The following is a 13,659-nucleotide window of genomic DNA, read 5'->3' as shown; positions in this document are numbered from 1 at the left end:
GTATGTATAGGCATTGTGACTGTGTGTGGGGATGGGGTGGATAACAGTGGGATGTCAAACGATGGTGCAGCTTCAGCCCCTGACAACCCTGCCTGTGCCTCAACATACCTATCATCATTTTTAGTTTCTGTATGGACGCCAACATCAGATTTACTGCAGGAGGGACTCTGACCCACCTTGTCACCTGTGTGGGGAAAACAAGAAATGCACTTTAAGACCTGTATGTCATTGCTTAACGGTACACACACACACACACACACACACACACACACACACACACACACACACACACACACACACACACCCTGACATTCCACCATACTACTTACCTGTTCCTGAGTTTACAGAATGTCCCTAGGTTTTTCTCTTAAGTTTCCCATCCTGCATCAGTCTTAAATAATTACAGTCAAAAATACCAACTATTAACGTATCATTCATCTAATTGCTTAGAAAAGTGATCACAAAACATGACCTGTTACTCCATTACCTCTCTGACTTGATTTGAGTCATTTTTTCAAAGACTCTCTGATGTCATCCAGTGTTCACCCTGGTTTAGTCCAGACATCTTGAGCATGGCCTCCATATGTTATGGGGTACTACAATCACTCAATAATGTCATGCACTGGAGTGTCATACGTAACTATTGTTCAGTAGATGCAAGATCTGTTGCTCTATTAACTTTTTATGTGGACTACAGTAATATTTGGAAACACTCTCTGGTGTTTTGTAGTAAATCCCCAATGCATCTGTAGTGCTGCATATGTAGGTATTCATTCATCTTTCTGCTGATTGCATTTAAAACAGTATCCCTGGTGTCTGATTTTCCCTCCCAAATGCATCTTTTATGCTGCAGACTTATATTATATTATCAGCTGTCCTGAGATTACATCAGAAAAGTATTCCTGGTGTCTCATGTCTGTCCATGTACATGTACTGAACAATTTCAAAGGGAAGTTGAGATGTATGAACAACCCCACACTCACACATGTGCGTAAATGGACACACACACACACACACACACACACACACACACACACACATACACCCCCCACTCCACCAGATAGCACTTACAGACAAATTAACACCCCCCCCCCCCACACACACACACACACTTACAGGTAAGGTTGCACAAAGATATTACATACAGACTTCTCATTACCCATCTGTCAACATGGATGACATATGGCACTCAACAGCATGCAGTGCAGCTATAGTTAATCCTTGCTAGCAACATTATACATCTCTGTGATGCATGGGTTGTGTTAGTAGGTGATGCCCCTTCGCTGGAACACACTGTGCCCATGTGCACAGTATTGCTGTGTACCTGTTCGGCACCCTGGCATGTACTGTGCACCATACCTCACAGGTGTGCACACTATTGATGAATGTGTATATGTGTGTCAGTTATGTTTGCTCTGCTGCTCACAGCCCCTATGTGTTTGTCCGACACATACCTGGGATGATATGTGGACAGATGTCATTTGTGAATGCTTGATGTCTGATTTACAGATCTTATCATCAGTGGTGCATGTATGGCCAATAAAATACAATTGCACTGACAACCTTCAAACGTTACCATGGCTATGGGGAGTGTACATACCCTTATTGATATGACGCCCTCTTCCTTGATATGCCATGGGGCCACATTACTGCATATGTTAACATTACACGAACCTGATATGTGACATATGACCTGTGCAATCAAATGAAGTGTCAAACAAATGTGTTAATTGTGCAGATGTTGATTGAGATGCATACAATTTTTGGGAGCATATGTGTGCATGCCCTTATCATGATGGCTTGTTGCACCTACTGTTATGTGTACTGCAGCAGTCACTATTTCTGGCAGGGGTATACTAGCATGGGCCATCTGCATTTGCCAGTATTTGGTCACTCTGCCCTACAGATGTCCCCCAACTCTACATGATTCCAGGGTCAACTCATGTGCATATCCCTTGATATTGTATATTGATATTGTATAAACACCAGTTGTCACACCCATCAGCAATATTTTTGTTTACAATTATTGATGTGATTCAGGGTGACCGAAGGAATAAAATTGGTTGGCATGATATTCTAAAGAAAAAAGTGGATCATTGCTAGGTGGGCTTTTCCCCCCAGGGCTTAATGAATATTTATAAATTTTCCACCAATGAAATTCTATGCCTGTATATTTAACAGCCAGCAAATACTATTAGCTTTGAATACACTGATGAAGGCTGTGTAATTTACCAGCCGAAACCGGTTTGTTGTCTGTATTTGCTGTGATGCTTTAATTTCAATACAATAATTTTTATCACCATTTGCTGGCTCCATTCTTGTTTTTTGGTTGATTTACTACTATTGGGGGGCCATGCAGTACCCACTCGCAGGAAGAGGTGTTTTTGCTGATGTTGCACGTGTTCACTTCCTGCTGGGGTTGGTGATCCTGTTGCTGCAACATGGATTCGTTGCAGCTGATTATGTTCTAAATTGTTCAGCATCATTGTGGATATTTGGTGGTTATTTTCTTACAAGAGCCGACCTAGTTGGGTATTGGATCATTTTCCAACTCTTTTTAAAATTGGCAACTGGACTTTCTTTTTCTTGATACCAGATCGTGACTTGGCATCTATGCTGGTGAATACGCCATCTTGGTTTGGTTCCTTGGCCTGATTATCTTAAGAGGGTTCGTATATATATGCGTTGTAAACATTTTGCGACCATTCTTCATTATTTGTTATGTTCACATCAACTGGCAGGATGCAATTTTGGTTTATGACCTATACAGCACCAGTTGTTGGTTTTTGCGAAAGGGCGTGGAGCAGTAAACTGATTTACGGGTTTATAATCCGTTCTTTTGTTTGACCGGATTCAAGGTACAATATATGCTGTTTAATAGTAAGACTCTATAAGTGACATTTTTCAGCGAGAGGGCACTATATATTGCATTGTTCCAGTTTGGACATATTAATCCATTCAACTTTGGACCAAGAGGTGGAGGAAGACTTAACGGAGACCAATTTTGAAGGAATCTGTCGAACATTTATGCTCTTTAGAGATATGGACATATCTTTATATATACTAAACAGTGGCGATATGACTATGTAAATCATTTAGGGCATGTTGTAGTGTTGTTTTCTGGTAGTCGAACTTTATATATGTATCTGCATGATATGTACCTATATGGTTTGTTCTTGTAGGGGCTTAAAGCGGATGTTAACATCTTGTATTATTTAAAGTGGTTTCTACTCACTTTAGGTCTGTTTATCAACCTGCAGCTTGATTTTGGGTCCTTAACAAATTTTGTGTCCCTGATTTAAGGTACACACATTTACAGTTTATACAGCATAACGCTACAAGTGGTATTTGTTAATAGAAGGGATTTATATATCCCATTATTCTAGTTTTGGACATTATAGTTTGTTAATTTTGGACTAAGTGGCAAGGGAAGCTACGGAGATCATCTTGGAAGCAACTCGCTGAACATTTACGTTCTTTATTGTATATGGACATTTTTTATATACCAAACAGTGGCTATATGTTTATGTGACTGTTTTTGTAATTGGAAACAAGGTTTACTGTTAGTTAAACTTTATATATGCATTCCAATTTAATATGCGAGATGTCAAGCAAGCATTATTGAGCTCTGTTTTTTGCAGGGGATCGTTAGCATATTTCATAAACATCTAATGCCATTTCCAGTGGCGTCTTTTCCATTTTAGATGTTTGGGCCCGCTCACCATTTTATAGCAAGATATTGGGTCCTTAACCATTTTTTGCAATTTATCTCTATGTTTATACCTTTTTATTGGGGATATGAGATATATTTATAACATTGGATTTTGGTATAAGTGTTTTCTATATACATAGTCGACTCAGAATTTTCACTCAAACCGATTATATTAGTACATGGGGTTGCTGTGGATTCAAGCAGGGGTTTATCCTTAACCATAAGTAGATATATAGGGACCTTTGTTTATGTTTATACCAACAATATCCTAACAATATTATAACATTTACTCACTTTTTATGAACATACTGTGGTTTCTGATTATTTACAGGAGATCAGGGTGTTTTTGAAGGTTATGTTCATGCAGTGGTTAACATAAATATATTGTTTGGGTTGGTGATGATAACATTGCATTATTTTTGGTAATATATATCACAGTATATTTACATGTTTTGGGGTTGGACAACCAGAGGTTGGCTCATGAGAACGTATATGAATATTAGATTTATAATAAAAACTATCCCTTTAAGGTCATGATAACTTGGGTCTTCCCTGCATGTTATACATTCTCCTATATGCTTTGGATCAGAGGAGAGTTTGCATCCACATTGTGGGCCTTTGAACTTTATATATATATATATATATATATATATATATATATATATATATATATATATATACATTTTGTTAGTTTTTCAACTACAATATTTTTGATAACTATATTGGCTCATTATAGGAATAGGTTATAATCTATGACTGTGGGAAATGAGCCTTTTTTACCTCTTGTGGGTCCCTATCTTATATTGAATTAGTATTGCAAGTTTTTCTTTTGATAGTTGAGCATCAAGCAATTTAAAACTTCATCTGCTCTAAAAAAATTTTTTGAGCTTGAATTCAGGTTTTTTGACTGCCTCTTTCTTGGTTTCTAACTATTGTTTTATCATCATCTGCATTAATACACATAAATCCTTGGGAATTTCAATTTTATATGGACGCAGCTGTTTTTTTCTTTTTTGGAAACCACTATCTTGACAGCTGTTATTGTCCTTATTAACATTTTGACTTTGCTGTCGTGGCATCACTGATTGACCATTATTGACAGTTATATAACTTTTCTTGTTATTGCAACTTTCTATTTTTGTCCCATTAATATGGATTTATCCAATCACATTTCTGGACTGGTGGCTGATAGGGAGGATTTAGGGGCCTTTGGTTTGAGCCCAAATCCAAATGGGAATGCAGATCAGATGGGGAATAGCAACCCTGATACAACAAGCCAAAAGCTAATTGATGACCTGAATAGGCAATTACGAGCAAATGTGTGGCACAGTAAGCTTTTTAGAAGCGAACATAACCCCAAGGGGGTTAAGAATATGGATTATTCCGCATGTGAGTAATGCAGATGATGAATTGACCACACAGTGGTCAAAAATACAACATGAAGCCACAATGTCTTTTGTGGTTCAACTTTATAAATTTCATAATCGAGCCATAGATAAGGGGCTGTCTGAGATCATGACTTTGGCAGATAAGTTAAAAAATTATGAACAGGAGCCTTCCTTTGAAGGCAAATTGAATAGAGTGGCTCAAGATTTGAAAAAGTTTGATGCTGAACTACGGTCACGCAAGATGAAAAAGTTCAACAGGGACCAAGAGGATTATTCCCGGGGTAACCCGTTTTCTTTTCAATCTAAGCATGTAAGATTTAATAACCTCCCAATTTCAGATAAGAAAAGGAAAAGACCTAGATCCATTTTGAGGAAAAGCAACTATAATGCTACTTCATCATGTGATGACACATCATCAGGGACTGACAATGAATCCCTGACAGCAACAGGATCACCATCACCCAAAAGAAGCTCGGGGGCAGCCCTTTTAGGAGCACATACAGACGGGTGATGCAAACACAAGAAAAATACACAATGTACAGGGACTATTGGAGTTGGCGTTAGAGACTTAAATCAAAGCACTGTTAATAACATTTTAAATTTGTCTGACTATGTTCTGTCTGATCTACATGTCAAAATATTGAATAAAGGCCTTAATTTCACACCTGGTGCTATCATTTCTGAGGATGTATTTGCACAAGATTTGTCTAGTTTCTGTAGATTAATTAATCTTAAAATGTTTTTTGGTGATTCTGGTCTTGATTTTGAAGGAAATTCACATACCATCAATCTAATTTTTCCCCACCTATGAATACTGTGGTTCACCAATTTCAAAACAGTGTGCTTAGGGATATTCATTTTCAAAGTTCAAATTTGGCATGGAAACATAACAACATCACTTCCAGGGAGAAACAAGCCATTCTGGAACTCCAGAAAAATAAACAAATTGTGATCACAACAGCAGACAAAGGTGGGGCTGTTGTAGTACAGAATTGGGATGATTATGATAGTGAGGCCGCAGTTGTCAGACACTAGATATTACAATCACATGGCTATCGACCCTGCATATAGATTTACCAAATGTATTGAACTTTTCCTCAGGAATGCTTTTGATAGGGATGTAATTTCCAAAGACACTTTATATCAATTAACAGTTAAGGATTGTAACTCACAATACATTTATTTTCTTCCAAAAGTACATAAAATCCTACACACCCACCGGGAAGACCTATAGTGTCTGGAAGAAAATATTTAACTGAACCCTGTCCCTGTTCTTGACAAAACATCTTAAACCTTTGTTACGATTTCTTCGGTCCAGGTTAAATGATACCACCAGCTTTTTACAAATCATATCTGATGCTCAATTGGAAGAAGATTGTTTTTTATGTACGCTTGATGTATGTGCCTTATATACCAATATCCCACATCAAGCTGGACTTCAGGCTTTGGCATATTGGTTGGAACATGCAGGTCTATACAGTTCTACATTCAATACATTTTTGGTTGACATGGCTAGATATGTCCTTACTTGTAATGTTTTTTATTACAAAGACAATTGTTATTGGCAAATCAAGGCTATGAGGGCTTCTTTTGCCCCCATATACGCTGACCTTTTCATGGCCTATGTCGAAACCAAGTTAATTTATGACTCTACAAGAAACATCTTTCTCTCAGACATGGATATTTGGAGACGATATCTTGACGATATCTGGCTAGTGTGGAGGGGAACTGAGTCTAGTTTGCTTACTTTTGTACAATATTTGAATAATAATGAGTGGGGTCTAGGGTTTACAGAACAACATGATACCCATAGTATAATTTTTTTGGATGTTGCCATACGCAAACTCTCCGATGGTACACTTGAGACTGAGACACACAGGAAGTTCCCGCAGTATAATTCATTATTGCATGCTACAAGTTATCATGCTCCACACATAGCCAGGAACATCCCAAAATCCCAATTTATCAGAACCAAACGGATATGCTCGCAACATTCAACATATTGCAAAAATTCAGAGGACCTCACATATAGATTCAAACAAAGAGGCTATAAGGAAGGTATTGTAGCAAATGCCAGAAGCCAGGTTCAAGGTATGAAACGTAGTCAGCTGCTTGTGTACAAGGAGAAGCCCATTATATCATCAAAATCACTTAGACTTACGACCACTTATGGACGGAACACCAATGGTCTTGTTAAGATTGTACAGCGACACTGGAACATCCTGCAGAGTGATCCAGAAGTTGCTAGGATTATCCCGGACAAATGTATGTTTTCATACAGAAATGGCAAAAACTTGAAATCTTATTTTAACCATTATAAAACTGGAGATAGAAGGGTCAGGGATAAAATACAAACTACTATTTCTGGACACAGTCTGTATGGTTGTTTTCCTTGCGGTCATTGTGTAAATTGTAAATACATATGTACTACCAAGGAATTTTCCAGTCGAAATTGCTCAAAGGTCTTTGATATAAATATTTTTTGCAACTGCAGCAGTGATTGGGCTATTTACATGGCCACATGCAAATGTGGTGCATTTTATATTGGACAAACCTCAAGGTGCATTAGGTTACGTATCTCAGAACATTATAGTAATATCAAACAGAAAAAGATGACTAATGCATTGTATAAACACCAGTTGTCACACCCATCAGCAATATTTTTGTTTACAATTATTGATGTAATTCAGGGTGACCGAAGGAATAAAATTGGTTGGCATGATATTCTAAACAGTAAAGAAAAAAAGTGGACATTAAGCTAGGTGGGCTTTTCCCCCCAGGGCTTAATGAATATTTATAAAATTTCCCACCAATGAAATTCTATGCCTGTATATTTAACAGCCAGCAAATACTATTAGCTTTGAATACACTGATGAAGGCTGTGTAATTTACCAGCCGAAACCGGTTTGTTGTCTGTATTTGCTGTGATGCTTTAATTTCAATACAATAATTTTTATCACCATTTGCTGGCTCCATTCTTGTTTTTTGGTTGATTTACTACTATTGGGGGGCCGTGCAGTACCCACGCGCAGGAAGAGGTGTTTTTGCTCATATCCCTTGACGGTCACACAGTACCGTCACTATTGCTGTGGGGTCAAGGTTTTGCCTGCCACATTTCCTGACCTTGACTGTGTGCAGATACAGCCATTCATACTGTCCTTTGGATCTCTTCTTCAGTGCACTGTTGTGTTTCATGATGACACCCCCTCCTCACCCTCAGCCTTTTTGCAGATGCTTGACAACTATGGCCTACACATGTGCGTCATTTTCAGTGTCCCAAACACTGAACACCATGTGTGTCAGCCTAGTCCCTGCTAATGAATGGCAAACATACAGGTGTACACTGGCACTGGCAAGGTACAGATAGGGATGGTGGGCCTAAGGTGGGGTGAGGTGTTGGTTGTGCAGCACATGTATCTTAATTGATACTGTCTATGGGTTTCCAATGTGGTCTTGGTACATCAGTACACATTACACCACATGCGTTTTGGGGACCTTTGCTGTTATGCATATGCTACCTGTAGAGAGGTCTGGCTGATGTTTCCTGTGGTACAACTGTCCCATCTGATTACTCTAACCCATGGGCCACACTTATGCAGAGTCCAGGCAATTGCCGACATGGGTACCATACAGCCAGTACTTGCTAGACATTCCTTCAACTCCCTCGGTGTTGTGGCATGTTACTAGGCAGCCTGCATGACCAGTTTGCAACATGTGTCGTCATATGTCTTGGATGGCCATCTGTTTGTTTTCTACATTAATTCTGTCCCATACATCCTCGTCACATACATGACTGTCTGCACTGTTTTCCATGGTATATGCAATGGTGAGGTAAGGTTTTATGTCCATCTCCTGGGTGCTACCTGTTGGGTATGGGATCCATTCCATGGCTTGTAAGATGTGTGCAAGCCATGGCTGCCTCTGTTGTAGGTAAGTGGGCACATCTGATGGCCATACATCTTGGACAGCAGACCATTTATTGGTGTGACATTGAGTACCTGTGCTCGCTGGAAGGTCCATACTCATGAAGAATGCATGCTGTCAGTACCTCAAAAACTGCTTCCAAAATATGTTATCTGGAGTGTATGCATACAAATGCTTCCAGTGTTAGTGAAGGTATGTATTCCCCATATTTGCTTTCCTAACATAAGATTCCATATTACACATTCATTGCTCATGTTAGGACCACGTTGCAGGTTGTAAGGGTTGTGGAATGCAGTATTGTGATATGCTGTAGTGTAGATCTGTAATGGTTGCCATTGTAATAGTTGTATATACACTGTTGTAGCACTGTATAAGAGTGATGTTTCAGACATTTGCCTACTGTAGGCCATTTGTCCCACCATTATATTCATCTCTGTGCACACATCTTGCAATGACAGGTTGTTAGTTATATTGTAGGAGTCTTGCATACACTTCAGATACCCCATCATGGTTGGTGACCACTGTGCAGTTAACAGCAACAATACACAAACATGTACAGCGTGCATTATGGGTAGGTGTGTTAACTGTGTGCATGGAATATACCATGGCAATAACATGACTGGTGTATTGGCAAAACTGAACAAACACCATACTCACCAGCTGCAGGCTGCTGCCCCAGAGGCATACCAGAGGGTCCTATATAATTGTGTGAGAGATGTGATGTCAGTAGCCACACATGTGGCATTGGTATAGTGTGGATGCAGCATTACAGTACAACAGTAAAAACCCATAATACTACAGATTATCCACATTTGTTTATTACTACAGCACAGCAACAGACTATATATATATATTTCATCGCACATATGCATGATCTAACTCTACAGATGTGGATGGATATGCAACAGGGGTCTACTGATGTGCCCTGTGGCCTTACCTGTATGGTCCTCTGCCATTGTGTAGGTAGCACCCATGTCCACTATGCTCTTCATCAGGTGTTGTGTTTACGAACGGGCAGGTGCCCCGAGGCTGGTAAGGAGCTCCTCAACATGTGTCGGGGGGGCTGGATGGCACAACCCTCCCTGTTGCAATCTAGTCCCCCCTAACTGCAGCAGCACGCCAACGGGCATGGCAGAGTAGATCAGTACATCTATGCTGGACCTGCTCGTAATGGCGGTTATGCAGGCCGACATTGTTTATCCTGTGGAAAAATCATTCCACGGGGCTGTCCTCCTGCAGATCATGGGCTGTATGGCTGAACAAGGTGTTGTAGTGCTGCACCAGGTATGTGATAATAGCATCATTCTCCTCCACTGTATACATAGGCAGTCGTTCACTGGACATATTGCCTAGAAAGACATAAAAAGGGAAACAGGTCTGAGAACCTCATACTGCAAGGATATCATAGTTGTTAATACACTTCTATGTCTTCCCCCCACCATATCTGCAACAACAATCTGGTCACACAACTACATGGGTATGTCTACAGAAAACCTACCGTTGGCACTTATATCGTATTGTACAACAATTTGTGCTATGTGTTTGTAGTCATGTTCCATGTTGAAACACTACCATTGGTGGCCTGTTTTGATCAATGTCACCTGCATGCCATTGTAAGGCACACTATGGTTCCATATATGCATGTGTTCTGTTTGCTATGTGACTGCTGCACATCTGTTGTTTTGTGTTAATGAGGATATCTATGCATGCTGTTAGACATAATCCCGGAATGAGTGGACTATTACTACTCACATATGTTCTATAACAGTGACACAATAGCATGTTTGGGAAACAGTTGCCAGCAGAACCACCTCTCCCACATCATCTGACCATGTTACCAGGCCACATCACATCTGGAACCCACCCTGGGACCTCCTCATCTACTGGTCCCGCACTACCTTCAGGTGGAACCACCTCAGGGGATGGTGTTCATCCCCACCCCCCCCCGGGAACATACACAGAGAAGATCCTGTCACCCGAAGTCAGGTCCAGGGTCTGGTGCATAGGGAGCTCCACAGAGACTTGGAGGATGTGCTACAGCACCTTGATGTCCTCTGTATACAATCACAGGGTCTGCATGCTCCTCCTGCTCAGCCCCCAGCCCAGGCACCTTCAGGGCCATGAAGATGATGTTGTGACTGCCTATCGGTGGGGACCTTGCTCCCATTGTTTCCATATGGGGGCTCATGGGCTTCCACATCCCAGACAACACTCCCCATCCAAGGTGTTTACCCATCACATGTGTCATATACCACCCCTGTATGCTGTCTTGTCTGTCTTCCGACCCAACTTACCTCCCCAAATATACCTACAATCCTTCCCCAAATTACCAATCTCACCTTCACAAACAAGGGCAATGTGTTCCCAACATGGGGTTCACACCTGACATAACTGTCCATTTGCACCCACTTACTACTGTATATATATGTGTGTATTGATATGTGCAATGTTCTCTCACATATATCAAGCAGCACTGTCAGTCAACAGTAGGGGACATGTATTTATATAAATATGTGTATGTGTTTGTATATATGTAGACATACACACACACACACACACACACACACACACACACACACACATATATATGTGTGTGTGTGTGTGTGTGTGTGTGTGTGTGTGTGTGTGAGTGTGTGTGTGTGTGTGTGTGTGTGTGTGTGTGTGTGTGTGTGTGTGTGTGTGTGTGTGTAGATATGTATTATGAGTTTTGTATAAATATATATATATATATATATATATATATATATATATATATATATATATATATATATATATATATATATATATACCTATATGTATGTATATGTATATATACATACATATATATATATATATATATATATATATATATATATATATATATATATAGGGTCTATATTAGAACACCGAACATTCAAAATGTTGAGTGTTCTAATATCAAACCCTAGCAATCGAAAAAAAAACATCGAACATTTGGAACAGCAAATTTTTTCCAAGGGAAAAAATTTGCTGTTCCAAAGCACATACGCACAACACAAGCACACCAAACAAACAGCAATCCACACACATACACACTAAACTCTTACACCTAACCCTACACTAAACTATACATACACCAGTAACGATTCACTTAACTTAACCCAAAAAACTAACTCTAAGGTGCGTCACTATCGCACAGTCACATCACCCGTGTCCTACCCCTAACTCACCTAACCCACCCTAACCCACATGTCCACACCATTGCACACTTACTTGACCCACGTCCTAACCCTAACTCACCTAACTTGCCCTAACCCACATCTCCACACAATGGCACACTTATCTGAACCCGACCCGTAACTTTCCACCAGAGCGCTGAACATACCGAAGCAACAAAAACGGACATCTGAATTCTTTCCCTAGGAAAGAATTCAGTTTCCTGTTACTTTGAGATTTTCAGCATTTGTTGAAAATGAGCCGATATTAGAGCACTCGACATTTCAAATGTTCAGTGTTCTAATATAGACCCTATATATATATATATATATATATATATATATATATATATATATATATATATATATATATATTGCATTCAAAAATCAGGTTCACACTCTCTAACTCTCCTTCCTGCACAGCTGCACTGTTCTGCCTTGCTGCAACACAGACAGGTGTCACATGTGGACACAGCCTAACATTAGGGGGCGTATATATACGGACAGCTTGCAGGTAAGCCTATTACACACCTATGGCATTTGTGCATGCTACATTACACATTAACATGACTGTCCTGAAAGTGGTGGGCTGTGAAACTCATGTGTCCATCATAACGACATTACTTCCACCACCAGCTATTGACTACACTATAATACATGTCTTGCAGTACACAACACACACTATGATGGGTTACATCTTGTCAGTCAGTGCTGATCTGCACAGTTAACAGGTATGGCCCACTGCCTACAGAGACAGACCCTATTGTCCATAGTAGTTGGTCATTATTATGGACCAAGTACTACATTCAATTGCATGCATATATGCTTCACATATGTCTTGTGGGAATGTCATCTCTTCTGGATACAGTTTGCTATGTGGATGGATGGATGTGTGTTTGTTTGTTTGTTTGTTTATTTCTTTCTCTCTCTCTCTCTCTCTCTCTCTCTCTCTCAATCTTGTTGTCTCTTTGTCTCTCTCCACTACATGGATTGAGCTGCTTTGAATAAATTGTGGCATGGATTTTGTAAGTGATGCACATGATCAGGTAATGGCCTCTGCATCAATCAGTGCCCAGCACTTGCTACCTGCATGCAGCCTGCTGTATAGTACTTCCAATTACCACTGTCATGGCAACCCACTACTATAAATTCCTAAATCATGCGGGCGTGGTCCCTTTACCATTCCTGTATGAAGGACATCCTTCCTGTATGTGGCCAGCAGTGTTACAGACAGCAGGTAGCAATACCTATTACTGGGTGATTTCATCTACCCTGCCATTGACTGGGAAAATTACTCAGGTACCAACTCCTTTTCCCAAAGTTCTTGGAATTCATAAATTCCAACACCCTGGATCAAGTAATCCATTGTCCCACCAGGGGCTCCAATATCCTAGACCTGGTCATTTCCAACATTGGAGATAGATGCTCCACACCAGTGGTCACTCCCTCATTGATCAGGTCT

Source organism: Protopterus annectens, chromosome 2.part2 (assembly GCF_019279795.1).
Source record: "Protopterus annectens isolate FY-2018-M chromosome 2.part2, PAN1.0, whole genome shotgun sequence".
In the NCBI taxonomy this organism is placed as follows: domain Eukaryota; kingdom Metazoa; phylum Chordata; order Ceratodontiformes; family Protopteridae; genus Protopterus; species Protopterus annectens.
This window is presented reverse-complemented; position numbering follows the sequence as displayed.